Consider the following 27062-nt stretch of genomic DNA (forward strand, 5'->3'; position numbering starts at 1 on the left):
ACATCTGTGCCCAGTGGGCTGGTTTGAATAAGCAGCAGGTGTTGGATCGATATCCACCTTAGTAGCTAAGTTTCCATGTCATTTGAGACAGATTTTCATGTGAATTTTCAAAAATCTGCATAAAACAATATATACATTTTCCCACAAGAAATGTTTCTATCAAACAGACTCATTGCAGATTAAAGGCTTTGCGTGACAAATAAATAACTTTTGCTGTTAAATTCCCAATGGTTTCCATCGCATTTTCAACTCTACTGATGGTTTAACAAAACTGTTGCATTATATACAGTCCCGTGCACTGTAGCCAGCAGCTAACAGATACAGGGTTGGTAGGCTACCTACATGATGAGATTATTATGGATGAGAGCAATATTATTTTATTTGTCAAATGGCAGCCAAGCATCGATCATCATGTCACCAGAATAAGACCGTCAAAATGTATTGGAAAGGAGCATCAAGCTCATCACGTGCACTTTCACCACCCTGTGAAGTTCATAACTTATTTCATCTGTAGCCTAATAAACTGCATGGGTTCCCAAGTCGTAGTGGGAGGACCACACAACATATCATCACGTGACACCAAGTTAACTAAGATGTGATGGTTATGATATAAATATTTGCTCATAAAGGAGTTTCCACCTCCATTTCTCGCTTATACATTTTTACTGACACAAAAAGTCCCCACCATGTCAAACGAACTAACATATAGTTTGTCGGCTTTTATAAAATTGTTCAGGCATATCCTGTTTCCATCAGCCCGGTCATTACTTTTGAAATGGTTGGATCAATATCCACCTTCATGATATGGATGAAGCCTGATTTGGAATGTCTGAGTAGTTCTATATGATGTCATAATTCACCCTCTGATAATCAAGTGATATTTGGAATGGCTGAGTAGTTCTATATGATGTCATAATTCACCCCTCTGATAATCAAGTGATATTTGGAATGTCTGAGTAGTTCTATCTGATGTCATAATACACCCCTCTGATAGTGATACATTTGCTCCATTGTTTCCATGTCAGTTGGTTTCCCACTCTGATGATTTATATCTGACAGAGGGGCTTTAAATGAATAGTATGGTGACATCTTAGTGTGTCTTGAAGTAAATAGGATTATTAATCATAAACTCCTATAGCAACAATACAATGCAGCTTTGACATCAAGAAGAGAATGGGCTGATGGGTGGTGGTGCTACTCTGAAGGTAAGGCTGTCCAATATGAATGTTCAATACACACAATAGGTCAGTAGCCAGTTAGCTAGCTGTACAGTCCTATATGAATTTTCAATACACACAATACTTTGACTGGGGAGGTGATGTACCACAGTCAAAGTCCTGCAATAAGAGCTAAGAGACAAATATTTGTGTAAACTATACATTGTTGTGTTCTGTATTTGTCACTGAGATGGCTGATATCCCATTTTATAGGGTCACTCCACAGTTAAGGCTGACCAGTGCCTATACAAAGTCTACACTTTGTCAGGATCAAAAGAGATATGAAAAGAGCAAACTCCCCAGTCCCTGCCGGTGACAAGCATACCCATAACATGATGCTGCCACCACAATAGTTAATGTGTGGTCTATCTCCAGGTCATCAGACTGTTAAATAGTCACCTCTAGCCGGCCTCCGCCCAGTACCCTGCCCTGAACTTTAGTCACTGTTACTAGCCGTCTACCACCCAGTACTCCACCCTGTATTCTAGTCAAGGCTCATCCTATATAACTACTACTGTACACACCTTTTATATTCATATACGGTCCATAATGTCTAGATACATCAACATATACATTGTAAACCAACTGTATATATTTATATTCCAGACTCTGACATTCCTCCTTCTACCATTTCTATATTTCTAAATCCTTCAAATAAATTGTAGGGAAAATAATTAGGTTACACAAATGACTATTTCCAAACAAAGATAATAGACAAGTAGAATGGGAGAGGTTTCTTATACTATCTTTACTCCAGGGATGGTGATGAAGGCTGTAGGAATGAAGATCAGACAGTGAAGAGACTCCAGGGATGGTGATGAAGGCTGTAGGAATGAAGATCAGACAGTGAAGAGACTCCAGGGATGGTGATGAAGGCTGTAGGAATGAAGATCAGACAGTGAAGAGACTCCAGGGATGGTGATGAAGGCTGTAGGAATGAAGATCAGACAGTGAAGAGACTCCAGGGACGGTGATGAAGGCTGTAGGAATGAAGATCAGACAGTGAAGAGACTCCAGGGACAGAGATGAAGGCTGTAGGAATGAAGATCAGACAGCAATACTGGTCCTGTGGTCAGGTGGGGGAGTGGTCGATCCAGCCAATGATTGTGAGGAAGCATGCGGGGAACAGGCTCCTTTCTACTATCATTCTGGGGTCTGGATACATGCCAACAAAGACTAAAACTGCTTCAAACAATGGGAGTGGCTACCATTGACCATCACACTTTCTTTCATAACCAGGAAGCCCATGTTGAGCCATCAGTGTTCCCACTATGGAAGAGGGAGCAGGAAGCCGTCATCCAGTCTCTCAAGGACAAAGGTGCAGCACTGGTGTTAGTAGCTGATGACAGAAGTGACAGCCTGGACACAAAACAAAGTTTGACACGATCAGTGTTGTTGAGCAGAGAATCAACCAGATTGATTCACGATCATTGTTGTTGAGCAGAGAATCAACCAGGTTGTTGAAGTTATTCAGGTACATAATACATTTTATTTGTTTAATTCTGTTTTATTCAATTAGAATAATTTACTCTGAATGAGAACAATCACATCTGTGAGCTTTATGCATTATAACATCGATTGACTAAATGATGACGCTGAGAGCTTTGTAGTAAAACCAGGGTTGGAGTCAATTCCATTTAATTTCCAGTCAATTCAGAAAGTAAACCAAATTCCACATTTTCCTCATTGAAAACCATAGAAGAGAATTGGAATTTTCAGTTTACTTCCTGAATTTACTGGAATATTCTGAAATTGATTCAATTGGGAGGTTTTCCTCATGAATCTGCACAACAACACCCTATAATGACGAAGCAAAAACAGGATTTTAGAAATGTTTGCAAATGCATTTAAATATTAAACTGAAATATCACATTTAAATAAGTATTCAGAACCTTAACTCAGTGCTTTGTTGAAGCACTTTTGGCAGTGATTATAGCCTCAAGCCACCTTGGGTATGACACTACAATCTTGGCACCCCTGTATTTGTGGAGTTTCTCCCATTCTTCTTTGCAGATCCTCTCAAGATCTGTCAGGTTGGATGGAGAGCGTCACTGCGCAGCTATTTTCAGGTTTTCTTCAGAGTTGTTCGATCGGGTTCAAATCCGGGCTCTGGCTGGGCCACTCAAGGACATTCAGAGACTTGTCCCAAAGCCACTTCTATGTTGTCTTCGCTGTGTGCTTAGGGTCGTTGTCCTGTTGGAAGGTGAACCTTTGCCCCAGTTTGAGGTCCTGAGTGCTCTTGAGCAGGTTTTCATCAATTATCTCTCTGTACTTTGCTCCGTTCATCTTTCCCTCGATCCTGACTAGTCTCCCAGTCCCTGCCGCTGAAAAACATCCCTACACCATGATGCTGCCACCACCACTCTTCACCGTAGGGATGGTGCCAGGTTTCCTCCAGACCTGACGCTTGGCATTCAGGCCAAAGAGTTTAATCTTGGTTTCATCAGATCAGAGACTCACGTCTGTAGCCATCAATTGCTTTGAAAGGCTGGTCATGGCTCACACCCCACCATTATCCAAGAAACCCTGGACCCACTCTAATTTGCATACCGCCCCAACAGATCCACAAATGATGCAATCTCTATTGCACTCAACACTGCCCTTTCACATCTGGACAAAAGGAATACCTATGTACAGTCGTGGCCAAACTTTTGAGAATGATACAAATATAAATGTTCACAAAGTGTGCTGCCTCCGTTTGTATGACGGCAATTTGAAGATACTCCAGAATCTTATGAAGGGTGATCAGATGAATTGCAATTAATTGCAAAGTCCCAAATTTGCCATTCAAATGAACTGAATCCCCCAAAAACTTTTCCACTGCATTTCAGCCCTGCCACAAAAGGACCAGCTGACATCATGTCAGTGATTCTCTCGTTAACACAGGTGTGAGTGTTGACGGGGACAAAGCTGGAGACTCTGTCATGCTGATTGAGTTCGAATTTTGTATTTTTTATTTTATTTTTTACCTTTATTTAAAACTAGTTAAGAACAAATTCTTCCAGAATAACAGACTGGAAGCTTCAAACGGAGGGTGGTGCTTGGAATCATTGTTCTTCCTCTGTCAACGATGGTTACCTGCAAGGAAACACGTGCCGTCATCATTGCTTTGCACAAAAAGGGTTTCACAGGCAAGGATATTGCGGCCAGTAAGATTGCACCTAAATCAACCATTTATCGGATCATCAAGAACTTCAAGGAGAGCGGTTCAATTGTTGTGAAGAAGGCTTCAGGGTGCCCAAGAAAGTCCAGCAAGCTCCAGGACTGGCTCCTAAAGTTGATTCAGCTGCGGGATCGGGGCACCATCAGTACAGAGCTTGCTCAGGAATGGCAGCAGGCAGGTGTGAGGGCATCTGCACGCACAGTGAGGCGAAGACTTTTGGAGGATGGCCTGTTGTCAAGAAGGGCAGCAAAGAAGCCACTTCTCTCCAGGAAAAATATCAGGGACAGACTGATATTTTGCAAAAGGTACAGGGATTGGACTGCTGATGACTGGACTGCTGAGGACTGGACTGCTGAGGACTGGACTGCTGAGGACTGGACTGCTGAGGACTGGACTGCTGAGGACTGGACTGCTGAGGACTGGGGTAAAGTCATTTTCCCTGATGAATCCCCTTTCCTATTGTTTGGGGCATCCGGAAAAAACTTGTCTGGAGAAGACAAGGTGAGCGCTACCATCAGTCCTGTGTCATGCCAACAGTAAAGCAACCTGAGACCATTCAAGTGTGGGGTTGCTTCTCAGCCAAGGGAGTGGGCTCACTCACAATTTTTACTCAGAACACAGCCATGAATAAAGAATGGTACCAACACATCCTCCGAGAGCAACTTCTCCCAACTATCCAGGAACAGTTTGGTGATGAACAATGGCTTTTCCAGCATGATGGAGCACTTTGCCATAAGGCAAAAGTGATATCTAAGTGGCTCAGGGAACAAAACATAAATATTTAGGGTCCACGGTCAGGAAACTCCCCAGACCTTAATCCCATTGAGCATATTGGTGTTCAATCCTCAAGAGGCGGGTGGACAAACGAAAACCCACAAATTCTGACAAACTCCAAGCATTGATTATGCAATAATGGGCTGCCATCAGTCAGGATGTGGCCCAGAAGTTAATTGACAGCATGCCAGGGCGGATTGCAGAGGTCTTGAAAAAGAAGGGTGAACACTGCAAATATTGACTCTTTGCATCAACTTCATGTAATTGCCAATAAAAGCCTTTGACACTTATGAAATGCTTGTAATTATACTTCAATATTCCATAGTAACAAAAAAAGTATATTTCATAATAAAAGTCGTAATACAAATATCATCTCAGTGAATTCATGACATGTGAACGAACAAGCCTTTTCATACGTTATAATATGGCTATACAGTGGGGAGAACAAGTATTTGACACACTGCCGATTTTGCAGGTTTTCCTACTTACAAAGCATGTAGAGGTCTGTAATTTTTTATCATAGATACACTTCAACCGTGAGAGACGGAATCTAAAACAAAAATCCAGAAAATCACATTTAATGATTTTTAAGTATTTGATTTGCATTTTATTGAGACCCAGAGTTACTTCTGCTGCAGAGGATAAGTTCATTAGAGTTTCCAGCCTCAGAAAATGCTGCCCAAATAAATGTTTCACAGAGTTGAACTAACAGACACATCTCAATATCAACTGTTCAGAGGAGACTGTGTGAATCAGGCCTTCATGGTCGAATTGCTGCAAAGAAACCACTACTCAAGGACACCAAAAAGAAGAAGAGACTTGCTTGGGCCAAGAAACACGAGCAAACCTTCACATTGACCCTGTACTGGTACCTCCTATAAATAGCCTTCACATTGACTCTGTACTGGTACCTCCTGTATATAGCCTCCACATTGACTCTGTACTGGTACCTCCTGTATATAGCCTCCACATTGACTCTGTACCGGTACGCCCTGTATATAGCCTCCATATTGACTCTGTACTGGTACCCCCTGTATACAGCCTCCACATTGACTCTGTACCGGTACCCCCTGTATATAGCCTCCACATTGACTCTGCACTGGTACCCCCTGTATACAGCCTCCACATTGACTCTGTACTGGTACCCCCTGTATATAGCCTCCACATTGACTCTGTACTGGTACCCCTGTATATAGTCTCCATCATTGACTCTTTACTGGTACCCCTTATTTATATAGCCTCCACATTGACTCTGTACTGGTACCCCCTGTATATAGTCTCCACATTGACTCTGCACTGGTACCTCCTGTATATAGTCTCCACATTGACTCTGTACTGGTACCCCCTGTATATAGTCTCCACATTGACTCTGTACTGGTACCCCCTGTATATAGTCTCCACATTGACTCTGTACTGGTACCCCCTGTATATAGTCTCCACATTGACTCTGTACTGGTACATCCTGTATACAGCCTCCACATTGACTCTGTAGCCACGTTATAGTTTTTTTATTGTGTAACTTTTTTTCTTACCTCTTATTTTTCTTAACTACATTGTTGGTTAAGGGCTTGTCAGTAAGAATTTCACGGTAATGTCTACACCTGTTGTAGCTTTGTAGCGTAGCTTTAAGGGAATAGTATGGTCACATCTAGAGAAAGAATTAACAGAGTAAATGTGTATAAACACACTTCCTATTCATGGAAGTATTTATTCATCATCTACATATTAATATTACGCTTCTACGTCTGTGTACAGGAAAGTATTATTTGTAAGACATAAGAGAAAATATATCAGCTTATTGTTAAATTATTATGATGTTCTTTCCAATACAAAAAGTGTCGTAACTATTGTTTCCAAACTGCGTTACCCACTCCAGCCAGCAGATGGCGACGAGCGTCTTTCAGGTGATGCTTCTTGTGTGACGTATAATGGACTGGACGGACGCTTCTTCAGGAACAACAACACGGATACTATTTCAACCACCTGGGAAGCTTGCTAGCCAACATAAAAGTGAAATATTGACTTTTTAGACCATGTTAATGTGCATTAGCTAATCGCAGTGTTTAAAACACATTTCAGTTGACGTTAACTTGAACCTAATGTGCTTGTTCAATTTGCAAATTTGTTAAAGATTGATACTGAGCCTAGCACTAGGCTATTCGCTAATGCTAACTAGCTAGCTAACATCCCTGACCATGAGCTCATTAAACTACTCATCCCCTGCTAAAGAAGTGGATGTCTGCTGTCCGGAGAAAGAAGCTCTGGCCCTGAACATTGTCGTGAAAGACGAAGAGGAGGATATTACAGTGAAAGGAGAGAAAGAACCTTTCAGAATGAAAAAGGAGGAAGAGGAGGCTGTTATAGGGAAAGAAGAGAAAGCATACTCTTCCTCTCTAAAAGGTTCTTTCTCAGTAAAGGTGAAGGAGGAAGAGGTTTTGGGAGTTAAAGAGGAGGAGACAGAATATCAGATTAACACAGTGAGTACTGTCTTAACAGGGGCACAAACTATGCAGTTGTTGAATTAATGTGTGGTTTTTAAGGGGCATTCTACTGAAGTTCTTCACTTCAATATGATGTTCAGTACTATATAAATTGTTAAAGGGTCAATCTGCCACTGCTACATGTATTTTTGGGACTTTTAAATGAGATTTAATTATATATAACAGGCTTTTAAAATGTAATAATGGAGCATAATTTATACTTAAAATATCAAAGGGACACAAAAGGCACCCAATTAATTTAGAGATATTAATGCCTCTGATAAGACCCTATGACTGTAATAGACAGTAATAATTGATGATGGTAATAAGTTCACCATCTGTTTGATGTTCTCGTTAACACAGGAGAGAGACATGACTATCGTGGATCCTCTGGGGAGACTCAACATCCTGAAGCTGACGAGGCAGAGAAGAGTCTCTCCATTTCAGAACACCAGATGGTACAGCTTGGTCTGGTCTAGCATACAGCTTGCTCTATCTGGGTCTGGGCTGGGTTTCTGTAAGGCACTTTATGACAACAGTGACATCAGCATCCATAATGATATGTGTCTGTGTGTCCCATCTTTATGGTTACCAGGACAACGCTAGCCCTTCCTCTCTCCCGGAGTCCCCGTGTCATGCCTCTCCCGGTAGCACCTTACTGCTGGGTATGAAGAGGTTGTCTGTGCTGCTGGTGGACTGCAGGAAAACAACAGGACTGAGTGGAACTGTGAGAGGAGGAGAAGAGAAGAAAGGATCAGAGTTGACACATCAAAGTAAGTGCTGTAGTTTAGTTTGAACAAATACAATAGATCTGCCCACTGGTATCTGTTACCAGGACAACCAGCAGAGTTCTGTTAGTTGACAGGAAGATAGACTGGTGTATATGGATGTTATGAATATCATAACACTGAAAAAGGATTCTGCCAATGAAAAGAGAGAAACCAATAGACCATATAAAAACTTGATGAAAGTTAGCTTTAGATGGAAAGTTTCAAGATGACCTGATATACATTTACATTTTACATTTAAGTCATTTAGCAGACGCTCTTATCCAGAGCGACTTACGAATTGGTATAAGGTGCTTGTTTTACAAAAACATTCCATAAAACATTATGGATGTTACATTGCCTGTCCCAGTCAACCCCCCTATCTTTACAAGACTGTAGAACAGGCAAACTAAACTCAAGACACTGTTAATTAATGAACTAATACTGGAGGAAAGCTGTGATCAGGCTGCCTACTCAAGAGAAAGCTTCGAACTGTAACCAGTGCCTGTGTAACGGATGTGAAACGGCTAGCTAGTTAGCGGTGGTGAGAGGAAGCTCAGGCAGGTTGATGGATCTACCAGATCCTGGCTGGCTGGTAGTTCCGGCAGATCCTGGCTGACTGGCGTATCCTGGCTGACTAGCGGATCTGGTAGATTCTGGCTGACTGGCACTTCTGGCGGATCCTGGCTGACTGGCAGATCCTGGCAGTTCTGGCGGATCCTGGCCGACTGGCAGTTCTGGCGGATCCTGGCCGACTGGCAGTTCTGGCGGATCCTGGCCGACTGGCGGATCCTGGCCGACTGGCAGTTCTGGCGGATCCTGGCCGACTGGCGGATCCTGGCCGACTGGCGGATCCTGGCTGACTGGCGGATCCTGGCGGATCCTGGCTGACTGGCGGATCCTGGCAGACTGGCAGATCCTGGCAGATCCTGGCTGACTGGCGGATCCTGGCTGACTGGCGGATCCTGGCTGACTGGCAGATCCTGGCGGATCCTGGCTGACTGGCGGATCCTGGCAGACTGGCGGATCCTGGCAGACTGGCAGTTCTGGCCGATCCTGGCCGACTGGCGGATCCTGGCCGACTGGCAGTTCTGGTGGATCCTGGCCGACTGGCGGATCCTGGCTGGCTGGCGGATCCTGGCTGACTGGTGTATCCTGGCAGACTGGCGAATCCTGGCAGACTGGCGGATCCTGGCAGACTAGCGGATCCTGGCTGAATGGCGGATCTAACTGATCCTGGCAGACTGGCAGATCCTGGCCGACTGGCAGATCCTGGCCGACTGGCAGATCCTGGCCGACTGGCAGATCCTGGCCGACTGGCTGATCCTGGCTGACTGGCGGCGCTGGGCGCACTGGCGGCGCTGGGCAGACTGGCGGCGCTGGGCAGACGGGTAGCTCAGACGGCGCTGGGCAGACGGGTAGCTCAGACGGCGCTGGGCAGACTGACGGCACCGGCGGCGCTGGGCAGACTGGCGGCGCTGGGCAGACTGGTAGCTCAGACGGCGCTGGGCAGACGGGTAGCTCAGACGGCGCTGGGCAGACGGGTAGCTCAGACGGCGCTGGGCAGACTGGCGGCACTGGACAGACTGGTAGCTCAGACGGCGCAGGGCAGACTGGAGAAAAAGGCTCTGGCAGCGCTGGACTGAGAAGCACTGGTGCCTCTGGAATGAGGGGCTCTGGCGCCTCTGGCATGAGGGGCGGTAGCTCTGACAGCGCCGGGCAGACGGGTAGCTCAGACGGCGCTGGGCAGACGGGTAGCTCAGACGGCGCTGGGCAGACTGGCGGCGCTGGACAGACTGGTAGCTCAGACGGCGCAGGGCAGACGGGTAGCTCAGACGGCGCTGGGCAGACGGGTAGCTCAGACGGCGCTGGGCAGACTGGAGAAAAAGGCTCTGGCAGCGCTGGACTGAGAAGCACTGGTGCCTCTGGAATGAGGGGCTCTGGCGCCTCTGGCATGAGGGGCGGTAGCTCTGACAGCGCCGGACAGGTGGGAGACTCTGGCTGCGCTGGAGAGGAGGAAGGCTCCGGCAACGCTGGACAGGCGGGACGCACTGTAGGCCTGATGCGTGGTGCTGGCACTGGTATGCCGTGCATACTATGCCAAACCAACAGCTTTCTTTCTACTATACATCCTCCACACTTCGCCGACAGCTCCAATTCCATCCATGGCTCCTTACGGTAAACAGGGGGAGTTGGCTCAGGTCTGACTCCTGACTCTGCCACGCTCTCCCTGTGCCACCCCCCAAGAAATATTTGGGGATGCCTCTCGGGCTTCCGGCCGCTCTGCCGTGCTAGCTCCTCATAATGGCGCCTCTCTGCTTTCGCTGCCTCCAGCTCGGCTTTGGGGCGGCAATATTCCCCTGGGCAGGGTCCTTTTCCGTCAAGGATCTCCTCCCAAGTCCATTTATCCAAATAGTGCAGCCTCTCCCACTGCTGCTGCTGCCTCTGTTGCTTCTCCTGCTGCTGCCTTTGCTGCTGCTGCTGTTGCTCCTGCTGCACCTGTCGCTTCTCCTGCTGCTGCTGTTGCCTCTGTTTACCACGCCGCTCTGTTTACCACGCCGCTTGGTCCTTGGTTGGTGGGTGATTCTGTAAGGTGACAAATCCAGGCACTTGTCATCTCCCGTCTGGATTACTGCAACTCGCTGTTGGCTGGGCTCCCTGCCTGTGCTATTAAACCCCTTCAACTCATCCAGAACGCCGCAGCCCGTCTGGTGTTCAACCTTCCCAAGTTCTCTCACGTCACCCCGCTCCTCCGTTCTCTCCACTGGCTTCCAGTTGAAGCTCGCATCCGCTACAAGACCATGGTGCTTGCCTACGGAGCTGTGAGGGGAACGGCACCTCAGTACCTCCAGGCTCTGATCAGGCCCTACACCCAAACAAGGGCACTGCGTTCATCCACCTCTGGCCTGCTCGCCTCCCTACCACTGAGGAAGTACAGCTCCCGCTCAGCCCAGTCAAAACTGTTCGCTGCTCTGGCCCCCCAATGGTGGAACAAACTCCCTCACGCCAGGACAGCGGAGTCAATCACCACCTTCCGGAGACACCTGAAACCCCACCTCTTTAAGGAATACCTAGGATAGGATAAGTAATCCCTCTCACCCCCCCCCTTTAAGATTTAGATGCACTATTGTAAAGTGACTGTTCCACTGGATGTCATAAGGTGAATGCACCAATTTGTAAGTCGCTCTGGATAAGAGTGTCTGCTAAATGACTTAAATGTAAATGTAAATGGTGAAAGAGAGGTGGACCAAAATGCAGCGTGGTGGTTATTCATGTTTTTAATAAAGACGACTATACATGAACAGACTATACAAAACAAGAAAAGTGAAAACCTAAACAGTCCTATCTGGTGCAAACACAGAGACAGGAACAATCACCCACAAAACCCAACACAAAACAGGCTACCTAAATATGGTTCCCAATCAGAGACAATGACTAACACCTGCCTCTGATTGAGAACCATATCAGGCCAAACATAGAAATAGACAAACCAGACACACAACATAGAATGCCCACCCAGCTCACGTCCTGACCAACACTAAAACAAGGAAAACACATACGAACGATGGACAGAACGTGACAAACAAGCCAAATAAATTGACATTTTGGAGATATAACGACGGAATTAATCGAACTAAAGTGATGTTTATGGGACATTGGAGTGCCAACAGAAGAAGCTCTTCAAAGGTAAGGCACAAATTATATCGTTATTTCTGAGGATTGTGTCGTGCCTGGCGGGTTGAAATATGATTGTCATGTGTTTGTTTGATGGGGTGCTGTCCTCAGATAATCTCATGGTTTGCTTTTGCCGCAAAGCCTTTTTGAGATCTGACACGGTGGCTAGATTAACAAGAAGTTAAGCTTTGCACTTGTGAATGAATGAAAGTTAAATATTTATCATTAAAAAAAAAATACTTTGCACTCTGCAATTTCACTGGATGTTGTCAACGTTCCGCTAGCAGGTTTTAATGTGTTTGAACCTTTTGGAACTACTCCTCCCGGATCCGGGAGAATTGTCATCAACTACACTAATTAGCATAACGCAACGGACAAAAAATCTTACTAGAAAATATTCATATTCATGAAATCACAAGTGAAATATAGTGAAACACAGCTTAGCCTTTTGTTAATCACCCTGTCATCTCAGATTTTGAAATTATGCTTTACAGCCAAAGCAAGACAAGCATTTGTGTAAGTTTATCGATAGCAGCAGGGAGCTTGGTCACGAAAATCAGAAAAGCAATCCAATTAAATAGTTTACCTTTGATGAGCTTCAGATGTTTTCACCCACGAGACTCCCAGTTAGACAGCAAATGTTAATTTTGTTCCATAAAGATTATTTTTTTTAGCCAAAATACCTCCGTTTATTCTTCACGTTTTGTTGAGAAATCCACCGGAAGTTGCGGTCACGACTACGCCGAAAAAAAACTAAAAATTTGATCCATAATATCGACAGAAACATGGCAAACCTTTTTTATAATCAATCCTTGAGGTGTTTTTCAAATATCTATTTAATAATATATCAACCAGGACAATTGGCTTTTCACTAGGAGCGAGAGGCACAATGGCCGCCTTTGTCTATTACGCACAAATCAATCTGAGAGCCACCACCTGACCACTGACGCAATGTTGTCGTTCACGCTCATTTTTCAAAACAAAAGCCTGAAACTATGTATAGTGACTGTAGACACATTAGGGAAGCTATAGAAAAAGGAATCTGGTTGATATCTCTTTCAATGGTCAATCGGGATGCATAGGAACGCAGAGGCTTCAAAATAAGAGTCACTTCCTGATTGGATTTTTCTCAGGCTTTCGCCTGGAATATCAGTTCTGTTATATTCACAGACAATATTTTTACAGTTTTGGAAACTATGGTGTTTTCTATCCTAAGCTGTCAATTATATGCATATTCTAGCACCTGGTCCTGAGAAATAGCCTGTTTACTTTGGGAAAGTTATTTTTTCCAAAAATGAAAATAGTGCCCCCGAGTTTCAAAGGTTAATGTGCCATAACAGGTTTTAATGTGTTTGAGCCAATCAGTTGTGTTGTGACAAGGTAGGGGGGTATACAGAAGATAGCCCTATTGGGTTAAAGACAAAGTCCATATTATGTCAAGAACAGCTCAAATAAGCAAAGAGAAACAACAGTCCATCATTACTTTAAGGACCACCACAAGAATGGAAGATCCAGAGTTACTTCTGATGCAAAAGTTCAGTAGAGTTACCAGACTTAGAAATTGCAGCCCAAATAAATGCTTCACAAAGTTCAAGTAACAGACACATCTCAACATCATCGGTTCAGAGGAGACTGCGTGAATCAGGCCTTCATGGTCCAATTGCTGCAAGGAAACCACTACTGAAGGACACCAATAAGAAGAAGAGACTTGCTTGGGCCAAGAAACACGAGCAATGGACATTAGACCGGTGGATATCTGTCCTTGGGTCTGATGAGTCCAAATTTGAGATTTTTGGATCCGAGCGTCATGTCTTTGTGAGACGAGGAGTAGATGAACAGATTATCTCCGCATGTGTGGTTCCCACCGTGAAGCATGGAGGAGATGTGTTGGTGTGCGGGTGCTTTGCTATTGACAATGTCATGAATAAATAAATCAAAGTCACACTTAACCAGTATGGCTTCCACAGCATTCTACAGCTATATGCCATCCCATCTGGTTTGGGCTTAGTCCCACTGTCATTTGTTTTTCAACAGGACAATGACCCAACACACCTCCAGGCTGTGTAAGAGCTATTTGATCAAGTAGGAGAGTGATGGAGTGCTGCATCAGATGACGTGGCCTACACAATCCCCCGACCTCAACCAAATCAATATGGTTTGGGATGAGTTGGATGGCATAGGTGAAGCGAAAGCGGCCTACAAGTTCTCAGCATATGTGGGAATGCCTACAAGACTGTTGGAAAAGGATTCCAGGTGAAGCTGTTTGAGAGAAAGCAAGGGTGGCAACTTTTGAAGAATAAAATATATATTTTGATTTAACACTTGTGGTTACTACATTCCAACACTCGTGGTTACTATGATTCCATGTGTTTTTTAATCATTTTGAGGTCTTTATTATTCTACAATGTAGAAAATAGTAAAAATAAAGAAAAACCCTTGAATGAGTAGGTGAGTCCAACCTTTTGACTGTACATTACATTTCCTAATAGCTCCAGTGGACATTCCTGCAATCAGCATGCCAATTGCCCGCTCCCTCAGAGACCTGTGGCATTGTTGTGTGAACAAACTGCACATTTTCGAGTTGCCTTTTATTATCCCCAGCACAAGGTGCACCTGTGTAATAACCAAGCTGTTTAATCAGCTTCTTGATATGCCACACTGTCAGGTGGATGGATTATCTTGGCAAAGAATAAATGTTGACTAACAGGGATGCTCATGAAACATCCAACACTTTACATGTTGCGTTTATATTTTTGTTTTTTGGAGTTACTATCAGTTTTAGGAACATTTACCCAAAATATGACATCAGCGATAATCAACATGTTGAAAATCTGTAAATGTCTAAATAAGAAATTGGTCCAATTAAACATTAATGTGTCGAACCCTTTCAACAACGGGGAGATGTTACTGATGTGCTTTGTATCTGCGACCTAAAAACTAGTTTTGGTCTTCCACACAAAATTACTTCTTTAGTTATTTTATGTTTAAGGAAGTGTGTAGGTCACATTCTGTATCATACAGCTATGAAAGTTATATACTTAGAACCACCTGTTCATTTGGAATCCAGCGACGTCTGTGTCTTCAGTGTCCTAGAACTGTCCAGGTTTTTGTGTTCTGACTTGTAAAACAGGATGAATAAAATAAGTAATGTAAACATATCAGTAATTACCAGGAAGCTCTACATTTGTTTTAAAATCACACTAAGATTGTTAAAACTTGCCTCGGGTTATTGAGAGATCTGATTTAGGATTTACCCTCGTAGCAAGGTTGTTTTATCATGTGGTTTAATTCGGGTCTCTATTTAAAAATAACACTGTCTTTGGCAGGAGAAAGGCCAGACTCGGAGGAACCAGAGCCAGGGACGTCCAAACTAGCAAGACGACACCACTGCTCCCAATGTGGAAAGAGTTGTAACCGGTTATGGGACCTGAAACAACATGAGAGAATACACACGGGAGAGAAGCCTTACCACTGTTCCCAGTGTGGAAAGAGTTTCAACCATTCAGGGAAGCTGAAACGGCACGAGAGAATACACACAGGAGAGAAGCCTTACCACTGCTCCCAGTGTGGAAAGTGTTTCAACCAGAGAGTAAACCTGAAACAACATGAGAGAATACACACAGGAGAGAATCCTTACCACTGCTCCCAATGTGGAAAGTGTTTCAACCAGTCAGGGGAGCTGAAACGGCACGAGAGAATTCACACGGGAGAGAAGCCTTACCACTGCTCCCAATGTGGAAAGTGTTTCAACCAGTCGGGGGAGCTGAAACGGCATGAGAGAATACACACAGGAGAGAAGCCTTACCACTGCTCCCAGTGTGGAAAGTGTTTCAACCAGTTGGGGGATCTGAAACAACATGAGAGAATACACACAGGAGAAAAGCCTTACCACTGCTCCCAGTGTGGAAAGAGTTTCAACCGGAAAGAAAACCTGAAAACTCATGAGAGAATACATACAGGAGCCACTGCTCCCAATGTGGAAAGTGTTTCAACCAGTCGGGGGAGCTGAAACGACATGAGAGAATACACACAGGGCAGAAGCCTTACCACTCCTCCCAGGGTGCAAAGCTTTTGCCCATTTAGGAAGCCTGAAAGAACACATTAGACTGCACACAGAGGAGAAGGCTTAGAAAAGCTCAGACTGTGGGAAAACATTACTCATAACAGTGATTTAAACGTCATTAGAGAATCCACACAGGAGAGAGAAATTACTTCTCTTAGCGTGTATGTTGATATTTCACATCACATTGACTTAACATTCATCAGAGAACATACACAGTGCTCCTGTTGTATTATATTGTTGACTGACAATGTGTTTACCTGTCTTTACCATATGAAATTAAATGGTACAGGGTATACTCAAACATATATTTGTTTGTTTTTATTAGAAAACATTCATTGAATATGGAGTCTGTCAGTTTGAATATAAAGAAGATCAGGTTCCTTATTTTAAACTGTCCTTTTTTTAAACTCTTTGTGTGTTTATCTGGGTGTGTCATTCCTCCAGCACTACAGATAATCAAGTGATATTTGGATGTGATGCATTTGTTCCATTGTTGACATTTACATTGTTGGCCCACTGATGATTTAATGAAATGAAAATGTTCAAACTCTGTAATGGAAAATGTTAATTGTTTGTGTGTCCACATAACTGAGTATGTGACTAACCTTGTGAAACTGTCCTATTATAAGCTCCTGTTCTTGGGAGGATCATTCTGTGTTGCAAACCAGCTGCACCTGCATCCTTGTATGAATGAAGTCCCTCCCAGGAACAGGAAACTATAAAGATATGTGCTCATCACTCAATGCTTCAGTAATTCAGACTGTCTCCACTGCGCTGTGTAACTCTGTTATTCTCTCTGAGCTCAGAAATAAAAAATCTTGGTTTGACTTGGACTCCAGCAGATCCTTAGTTTATAATATCCACCACAACTCGCCCATGGATTGCTGTGTATTATTGTCTCAATGAAGAGTTCCTCTTTCAACTTTCCTGGGAGCGTTTACAAACTTCCCACTGGTTGAATAAACGTTTTTACCCGAATGATGAGATTATTATTTTATTTGTCAAATGGCAACCAAGCATCGATCATCATGTCACCAGAATAAGAACCTCAAAATGTATTGGAAAGGAGCATCAAGCTCATCACATGCACTTTCACCACCCTGTGAAGTTCATAACTTATTTCATCTGTAGCCTAAAAAACTACATGGTTTCTCAAGTCATAGTGGGAGGACCACACAACATATCATGTGACTCCAAGTTAACTAAGATGTGGTTGTTATCATTAAGGAGTTTCCACAGCCATTTCTCACTTAGACATTTTTACTGACACAAATATACAAACAAATTGTCAAACGGAGTAACAAATCGTCTGTCAGCATTTATAAAAGTGTACAAGCATATCCTGTTTCCGTCAGCCCGGTCATTACTTCTGAAATGGTTGGATCAATATCCACCTTCATGATGTGGATGAAGCCTGATTTGGAATGTCTGAGTAGTTCTATCTGATGTCATAATACACCCCTCTGATAGTGATACATTTGCTCCATTGTTTCCATGTCAGTTGGTTTCCCACTCTGATGATTTATATCTGACAGAGGGGCTTTAAATGAATAGTATGGTGGCATCTTAGTGTGTCTTGAAGTAAGTAGGATTATTAATCATAAACTCCTACTGCAACAATACACTGCAGCTTTGACATCAAGAAGAGAATGTGCTGATGGGTGGTGGTGCTACTCTATAGGTAAGGCTGTCCAATATGAATGTTCAAATAGTCACTTCTAGTCAGCCTCCGCCCAGTACCCTGCCCTGAACTTAGTCACTGTTACTAGCCGTCAACCACCCAGTACTCCACCCTGTATTCTAGTCAATGCTCATCCTATATAACTACTGCTGTACACACCTTTTATATTCATATACGGTCCATAATGTCTAGATACATCAACATATACATTTTAAACCAACTGTATATATTTATATTCCAGACTCTTGACATTCCTCGTTCTACCATTTCTATATTTCTAAATCCTTAACAGAAATTGTAGGGAAAATCAGTAGGTCACACAAATGACTATTTCTAAACAAAGATAATAGACAAGTAGAATGGGAGAGTTTTTTTATACTATCTTTACTTACTCGGTGAAGAGACTCCAGGGATGGTGATGAAGGCTGTAGGAATGAAGATCAGACAGTGAAGAGACTCCAGGGACGGTGATGAAGACTGTCGGAATGAAGATCAGACAGCAATTCTGGTCCTGTGGTCAGGTGGGGGAGTGGTCGATCCAGCCAATGATTGTGAGGAAGCATGCGGGGAACAGGCTCCTTTCTACTACCATTCTGGGGTCTGGATACATGCCAACAAAGACTAAAACTGCTTCAAACAATGGGAGTGGCTACCATTGACCACCACACTTTCTTTCATAACCAGGAAGCCCATGTTGAGTCAGCAGTGTTCCCACTATGGAAGAGGGAGCAGGAAGACGTCATCCTGTCTCTCAGAAAACCATGTTGAGCCATCAGTGTTCTCACTATGGAAGAGGGAGCAGGAAGCCGTCATCCAGTCTCTCAGAAAACCATGTTGAGCCATCAGTGTTCTCACTATGGAAGAGGGAGCAGGAATCCGTCATCCAGGGACAAGGACAAAGGTGCAGAACTGGTGTTAGTAGCTGATGACAGAAGTGACAGCCTGGACACACAGCAAAGTTTGACACGATCAGTGTTGTTGAGCAGAGAATCAACCAGATTGTTGAAGTTATTCAGGTGCATAATACATTTGATTTGTTTAATTCTGTTTTATTCAATTAGAATAATTTACTCTGAATGAGAACAATCACATCTGTGAGCTTTATGCATTATAACATCGATTGACTAAATTATGACGTTGACAGATTTGTAGTAAAACCAGGGTTGGAGTCAATTCCATTTAATTTCCAGTCAATTCAGAAAGTAAACCAAATTCCACATTTTCCTCATTGAAAACCATAGAAGAGAATTGGGAATTTTCAGTTTACTTCCTGAATTTACTGGAATATTCTAAAATGGATTCAATTGGGAGGTTTTCCTCATGAATCTGCACAACAACACCCTATAATGACGAAGCAAAAACAGGATTAGAAATGTATGCAAATGCATTTTAAAATTAAAACTGAAATATCACATTTAAATAAGTATTCAAAACCTTTACTCAGTGCTTTGTTGAAGCACCTTTGGCAGTGATTATAGCCTCAAGCCACCTTGGGTATGACACTACAATCTTGGCACACCTGTATTTGTGGAGTTTCTCCCATTCTTCTCTGCAGATCCTCTCAAGATCTGTCAGGGTGGATGGGGAGCGTCGCTGTGCAGCTATTTTCAGGATTTCTTCAGAGTTGTTCGGTCGGGTTAAAATCCGGGCTCTGGCTGGGCCACTCAAGGACAATCAGACTTGTCCCAAAGCCACTTCTATGTTATCTTCGCTGTGTGCTTAGGGTCGTTGTCCTGTTGGAAGGTGAACCTTTGCCCCAGTCTGAGGTCCTGAGTGCTATTGAGCAGGTTTTCATCAACTATCTCTCTGTACTTTGCTCCGTTCATCTTTCCCTCGATCCTGACTAGTCTCCCAGTCCCTGCCGCTGAAAAACATCCCCACACCATGATGCTGCCACCACCACGCTTCACCGTAGGGATGGTGCCAGGTTTCTATTGCACTCAACACTGCCCTTTCACATCTGGACAAAAGGAATACCTATGTACAGTCGTGGCCAAACTTTTTGAGAATGATACAAATATTAATTTTCACAAAGTCTGCTGCCTCCGTTTGTATGACGGCAATTTGAAGATACTCCAGAATCTTATGAAGAGTGATCAGATGAATTGCAATTAATTGCTAAGTCCCTCTTTGCCATTCAAATAAACTGAATCTCCCAAAAACTTTTCCACTGCATTCCACTGCACTGCCACAAAAGGACCAGCTGACATCATGTCAGTATTCTCTCGTTAACACAGGTGTGAGTGTTGACGAGGACAAAGCTGGAGATCACGTTGTTATGCTGATTGAGTTCGAATTTTTTATTTTATTTTTTACCTTTATTTAACTTGGCGAGTCAGTTAAGAACAAATTCTTCCAGAATAACAGACTGGAAGCTTCAAAAGGAGGGTGGTGCTTGGAATCATTGTTCTTCCTCTGTCAACGATGGTTACCTGCAAGGAAACACGTGCCGTCATCATTGCTTTGCACAAAAAGGGTTTCACAGGCAAGGATATTGCGGCCAGTAAGATTGCACCTAAATCAACCATTTATCGGATCATCAAGAACTTCAAGGAGAGTGGTTCAATTGTTGTGAAGAAGGCTTCAGGGTGCCCAAGAAAGTCCAGCAAGCTCCAGGACCGGCTCCTAAAGTTGATTCAGCTGCGGGATCGGGGCACCATCAGTACAGAGCTTGCTCAGGAATGGCAGCAGGCAGGTGTGAGGGCATCTGCACGCACAGGAGGTGAAGACTTTTGGAGGATGGCCTGTTGTCAAGAAGGGCAGCAAAGAAGCCACTTCTCTCCAGGAAAAATATCAGGGACAGACTGATATTTTGCAAAAGGTACAGGGATTGGACTGCTGAGGACTGGGGTAAAGTCATTTTCTCTGATGAATCCCCTTTCCTATTGTTTGGGGCATCTGGAAAAAAGCTTGTCCGGAGAAGACAAGGTGAGCGCTACCATCAGTCCTGTGTCATGCCTACAGTAAAGCATCCTGATACCATTCAAGTATGGGGTTGCTTCTCAGCCAAGGGAGTACTGGTAGGGCCACTCTGGGTACTGGACTCTGGGTACTGGTAGGGCCACTCTGGGTACTGGACTCTGGGTACTGGTAGAGCCACTCTGGGTACTGGGAGAGCCACTCTGGGTACTGGTAACAATTGTAACAATTGCGGCGCCGACAGAGATGGCCGCCTCATTTCGCGTTCCTAGGAAACTATGCAGTTTTTTGTTTTTTTTACGTGTTATTTCTTACATTAGTACACCAGGTCATCTTAGGTTTCATTACATACAGTCGAGAAGAACTATTGAATATAAGATCAGCGTCAACTCACCATCAGTACGACCAAGAATATGTTTTTCGCGACGCGGATCCTGTGTTCTGCCTTTCAAACAGGACAACGGAATTGATCCCATGCAGCGACTCCGAAAAAGAGGGAAACGAGGCGGTCTTCTGGTCAGACTCCGGAGACGGGCACATTGTGCACCACTCCCTAGCATTCTTCTCGCCAATGTCCAGTCTCTTGACAACAAGGTTGATGAAATCCGAGCAAGGGTAGCATTCCAGAGGAACATCAGAGACTGTAACATTCTTTGCTTCACGGAAACATGGCTCACTGGAAAGACACTATCCGAGGCGGTGCAGCCAGCGGGTTTCTCCACGCATCGCGCCGACAGAAACAAACATCTTTCTGGTAAGAAGAGGGGCGGGGGCGTATGTCTTATGGCTAACGAGACGTGGTGTGACCACAAAAACATACAGGAAGTCAAATCCTTCTGTTCACCTGATTTAGAATTCCTCACAATCAAATGTCGACCGCATTATCTACCAAGAGAATTCTCTTCGATTATAATCACAGCCGTATATATTCCCCCCCCAAGCAGACACATCGATGGCTCTGAACAAACTTTATTTGACTCTTTGCAAACTGGAATCTATACATCCTGAGGCTGCATTCATTGTACCTGGGGATTTTAACAAGGCTAATCTGAAAACAAGACTCCCTAAATTGTATCAGCATATCGATTGCGCAACCAGGGCTGGCAAAACCTTGGATCGACTACCGCCCCGTAGCACTCACTTCCGTCATCATGAAGTGCTTTGAGAGACTAGTCAAGGACCATATCACCTCCACCCTACCTGACACCCTAGACCCACTCCAATTTGCTTACCGCCCAAATAGGTCCACAGACGATGCAATCTCAACCACACTGCACACTGCCCTAACCCATCTGGACAAGAGGAATACCTATGTGAGAATGCTGTTCATCGACTACAGCTCGGCATTTAACACCGTAGTACCCTCCAAGCTCGTCATCAAGCTCGAGACCCTGGGTCTCGACCCCGCCCTGTGCAACTGGGTACTGGACTTCCTGACGGGCCGCCCCCAGGTGGTGAGGGTAGGCAACAACATCTCCACCCCGCTGATCCTCAACACTGGGGCCCCACAAGGGTGCGTTCTGGGCCCTCTCCTGTAATCCCTGTTCACCCACGACTGCGTGGCCACGCACGCCTCCAACTCAATCATCAAGTTTGCGGACGACACAACAGTGGTAGGCTTGATTACCAACAACGACGAGACGGCCTACAGGGAGGAGGTGAGGGCCCTCGGAGTGTGGTGTCAATAACCTCACACTCAACGTCAACAAAACTAAGGAGATGATTGTGGACTTCAGGAAACAGCAGAGGGAACACCCCCCTATCCACATCGATGGAACAGTAGTGGAGAGGGTAGTAAGTTTAGTAAGTTCCTAAGTAAGTTTAGTAAGTTCCTCGGCATACACATCACAGACAAACTGAATTGGTCCACCCACAAAGACAGCATCGTGAAGAAGGCGCAGCAGCGCTTCTTCAACCTCAGGAGGCTGAAGAAATTCGGCTTGTCACCAAAAGCACTCACAAACTTCTACAGATGCACAATCGAGAGCATCCTGGCGGGCTGTATCACCGCCTGGTACGGCAACTGCTTCGCCCACAACCGTAAGGCTCTCCAGAGTGTAGTGAGATCTGCACAACGCATCACCGGGGGCAAACTACCTGCCCTCCAGGACACCTACACCACCCGATGTTACAGGAAGGCCATAAAGATCATCAAGGACATCAACCACCCGAGCCACTGCCTGTTCACCCCGCTATCATCCAGAAGGCGAGGTCAGTACAGGTGCATCAAAGCTGGGACCGAGAGACTGAAAAACAGCTTCTATCTCAAGGCCATCAGACTGTTAAACAGCCACCACTAACATTGAGTGGCTGCTGCCAACACACTGACATTGACACTGACTAAACTCCAGCCACTTTAATAATGAGAATTGATGGGAAATGATGTAAATATATCACTAGCCACTTTAAACAATGCTACCTTATATAATGTTACTTACCCTACATTATTCATCTCATATGCATACGTATATACTGTACTCTATATCATCGACTGCATCCTTATGTAATACATGTATCACTAGCCACTTTAACTATGCCACTTTGTTTACATACTCATCTCATATGTAAACGGAGCTGTAGTGGAGCAGGTTGAGAGTTTCAAGTTCCTTGGTGTCCGCATCAACAACAAACTATCATGGTCCAAGCACACCAAGACAGTCGTGAAGAGGGAACGACAAAACCCATTCCCCCTCAGGATACTGAAAAGATTTGTCATGGGTCCTCAGACCCTCAAAACGTTCTACAGCTGCACCATCGAGAGCATCCTGACTGATTGCATCACTGCCTGGTTTGGCAACTGCTCGGCCTCTGACCACAAGGCACTACAGAGGGCAGTGCGTACTGCCCAGTACATCACTAGGGCCAAGCTTCCTGCCACTCAGGACCTCTATACCAGGCGGTGTCAGAGGGACTGCCCCCCCCACCCCCCACCCCTTTACGCTGCTGCTACTCTCTGTTTATTATCTATGCGTAGTCACTTTAACTCTACCTACATGTGCATATTGCCTCATTTACCTTGACTAACCGGTGCCCCGGCACATTGACTCTGTACCAGTACCCCCTGTAAATAGCCTCCACATTGCCTCACTATTGTTATTTTACTGCTGCTCTTTATTAATTATTTGTTACTTTTATATAATCATTTTTTTTTCAAACATAACTATTTTTTTTACTTCACAAGTATTTTTCTTAACTGCATTGTTGGTTAAGGGCTTGTAAGTAAGCATTTCACTAAGGTCTACACCGGTTGTATTCGGCACGTGACTTTTGATTTTCATACTGATTTTCATACTTTTCTAATAAAACACTTTTCAACCCATATGATATATTACATAATAAAAGTCGTGATACAAATATCATGTCATAGTGAATTCATGACATGTGAACGAACAAGCCTTTTCATACTTTATAATATGGCTATACAGTGGGGAGAACAAGTATTTGATACACTGCCGATTTTGCAGGTTTTCCTACTTACAAAGCATGTAGAGGTCTGTAATTTTTTATCATAGATACACTTCAACCATGAGAGATGGAATCTAAAACAAAAATCCAGAAAATCACATTTAATGATTTTTAAGTAATTCATTTGCATTTTATTGAGACCCAGAGTTACTTCTGCTGCAGAGGATACGTTCATTAGAGTTACCAGCCTCAGAAATTGCTGCCCAAAATAAATGCTTCACAAAGTTGAACAAACAGACACATCTCAATATCAACTGTTCAGAGGAGACTGTGTGAATCAGGCCTTCATGGTCGAATTGCTGCAAAGAAACCACTACTCAAGGACAGCAAAAAGAAGAAGAGACTTGGGCCAAGAAACACGAGCAAACCTTCACATTGACTCTGTACTGGTACCTCCTGTATACAGCCTCCACATTGACTCTGTACTGGTACCTCCTGTATACAGCCTTCACATTGACTCTGTAATGGTACCTCATATATATAGCCTTCACATTGACTCTGTACTGGTACCTCCTGTATATAGCCTTCACATTGACCCTGTACTGGTACCTCCTGTAAATAGCCTCCACATTGACTCTGTACTGTGGCTCCTGACCCCTCCTGTCTCAGCCTCCAGTATTTTTGCTGCAGTAGTTTATGTGTCGGGGGGCTAGGGTCAGTTTGTTTATCTGGAGTACTTCTCCTGTCCTATTCGGTGTCCTGTGTAAATCTAAGTGTGCGTTCTCTAATTCTCTCCTTCTCTCTTTCTTTCTCTCTCTCGGAGGACCTGAGCCCTAGAACCATGCCCCAGGACTACCTGACATGATGACTCCTTGCTGTCCCCAGTCCACCTGGCCATGCTGCTGCTCCAGTTTCAACTGGCCTGGGCCCTAGGACCATGTCCCAGGACTACCTGACATGAGGACTCCTTGCTGTCCCCAGTCCACCTGGCCATGCTCCTGCTCCAGTTTCAACTGTTCTCTTACTATTATTCAACCATGCTGGTCATTTATGAACATTTGAACATCTTGGCCACGTTCTGTTATAATCTCCACCCGGCACAGCCAGAAGAGGACTGGCCACCCCACATATGCTCTCTCTAATTCTCTCTTTCTTTCTCTCTCTCAGAGGACCTGAGCCCTAGGACCGTGCCCCAGGACTACCTGACATGATGGCTCCTTGCTGTCCCCAGTCCACCTGACTGTGCTGCTGCTCCAGTTTCAACTGTTCTGCCTTATTATTATTTGACCATGCTGGTCATTTATGAACATTTGAACATCTTGGTCATGTTCTGTTATAATCTCTACCCGGCACAGCCAGAAGAGGACTGGCCACCCCACATAGCCCGGTTCCTCTCTAGGTTTCTTCCTAGGTTTTGGCCTTTCTAGGGAGTTTTTCCTAGCCACCGTGCTTTTACACCTGCATTGTTTGCTGTTTGGGGTTTTAGGCTGGGTTTCTGTACAGCACTTTGAGATATCAGCTGATGTACGAAGGGCTATATAAATAAATTTGATTTGATTTGATTTGATTTACTGGTACCCCCTGTATATAGTCTCCACATTAACTCTGTACTGGCACCTCCTGTATATAGCCTCCACATTGACACTGTACTGGTACCTCCTGTATATAGCCTCCACATTGACTCTGTACTGGTACCTCCTGTATACAGCCTCCACATTGACCCTGTACTGGTACCCCCTGTATATAGCCTCCACATTGACTCTGTACTGGTACCTCCTGTAAATAGCCTCCACATTGACTCTGTACTGGTACCTCCGGTAAATAGCCTCCACATTGACTCTGTACTGGTACCCCCTGTATATAGTCTCCACATTAACTCTGTACTGGCACCTCCTGTATATAGCCTCCACATTGACACTGTACTGGTACCTCCTGTATATAGCCTCCACATTGACTCTGTACTGGTACCTCCTGTATACAGCCTCCACATTGACCCTGTACTGGTACCCCCTGTATATAGCCTCCACATTGACTCTGTACTGGTACCCCCTGTATATAGCCTCCATATTGACTCTGTACTGGTACCCCCTGTATATAACCTCCACATTGACTCTGTACCGGTACCCCCTGTATATAGCCTCCACATTGACTCTGTACTAGTACCCCCTGTATATAGCCTCCACATTGACTCTGTACTGGTACCCCCTGTATACAGCCTCCACATTGACTCTGTACTGGTACCCCCTGTATACAGCCTCCACATTGACTCTGTACTGGTACCCCCTGTATATAACCTCCACATTGACTCTGTACTGGTACCCCCTGTATACAGCCTCCACATTGACTCTGTACTGGTACCCCCTGTATACAGCCTCCACTTTGACTCTGTACTGGTACCCCCTGTATATAGCCTCCACATTGACTCTGTACGGGTACCCCCTGTATACAGCCTCCACATTGACTCTGTACTGGTACCTCCTGTATACAGCCTCCACATTGACTCTGTAGCCACAGTATAGTTTTTTTATTGTGTAACTTTTTTTCTTACCTCTTATTTTTCTTAACTACATTGTTGGTTAAGGGCTTGTCAGTAAGAATTTCACGGTAATGTCTACACCTGTTGTAGCTTTGTAGCGTAGCTTTAAGGGAATAGTATGGTCACATCTAGATAAACAATTAACAGAGAAAATGTGTATAAACACACTTCCTATTCATGGAAGTATTTATTCATCATCTACATGTTCATATTACGCTTCTACGTCTGTGTACAGGAAAGTATTAGTTGTAAGACGTAAGAGAAAATGTATCAGCTTATTGTTAAATAATTATGACGTTCTTTCCAATACAAAAAGTGTAGTAACTATTGTTTCCAGACTGCGTTACCCCCTCCAGCCAGCAGATGGCGATGAGCGCCTTTC

The 27062-nt window shown here is 44.3% G+C and overlaps 1 pseudogene; it reads left to right on the top strand.

Annotated features, from left to right (window-relative positions):
* LOC124017598 overlaps nt 1–27062 on the top strand; it is a 52685-nt pseudogene that overhangs the window by 18042 nt on the left and 7581 nt on the right.

The sequence above is a fragment of the Oncorhynchus gorbuscha genome, unplaced genomic scaffold (assembly GCF_021184085.1).
Source record: "Oncorhynchus gorbuscha isolate QuinsamMale2020 ecotype Even-year unplaced genomic scaffold, OgorEven_v1.0 Un_scaffold_2846, whole genome shotgun sequence".
Taxonomy (NCBI): Eukaryota; Metazoa; Chordata; class Actinopteri; order Salmoniformes; family Salmonidae; genus Oncorhynchus; species Oncorhynchus gorbuscha.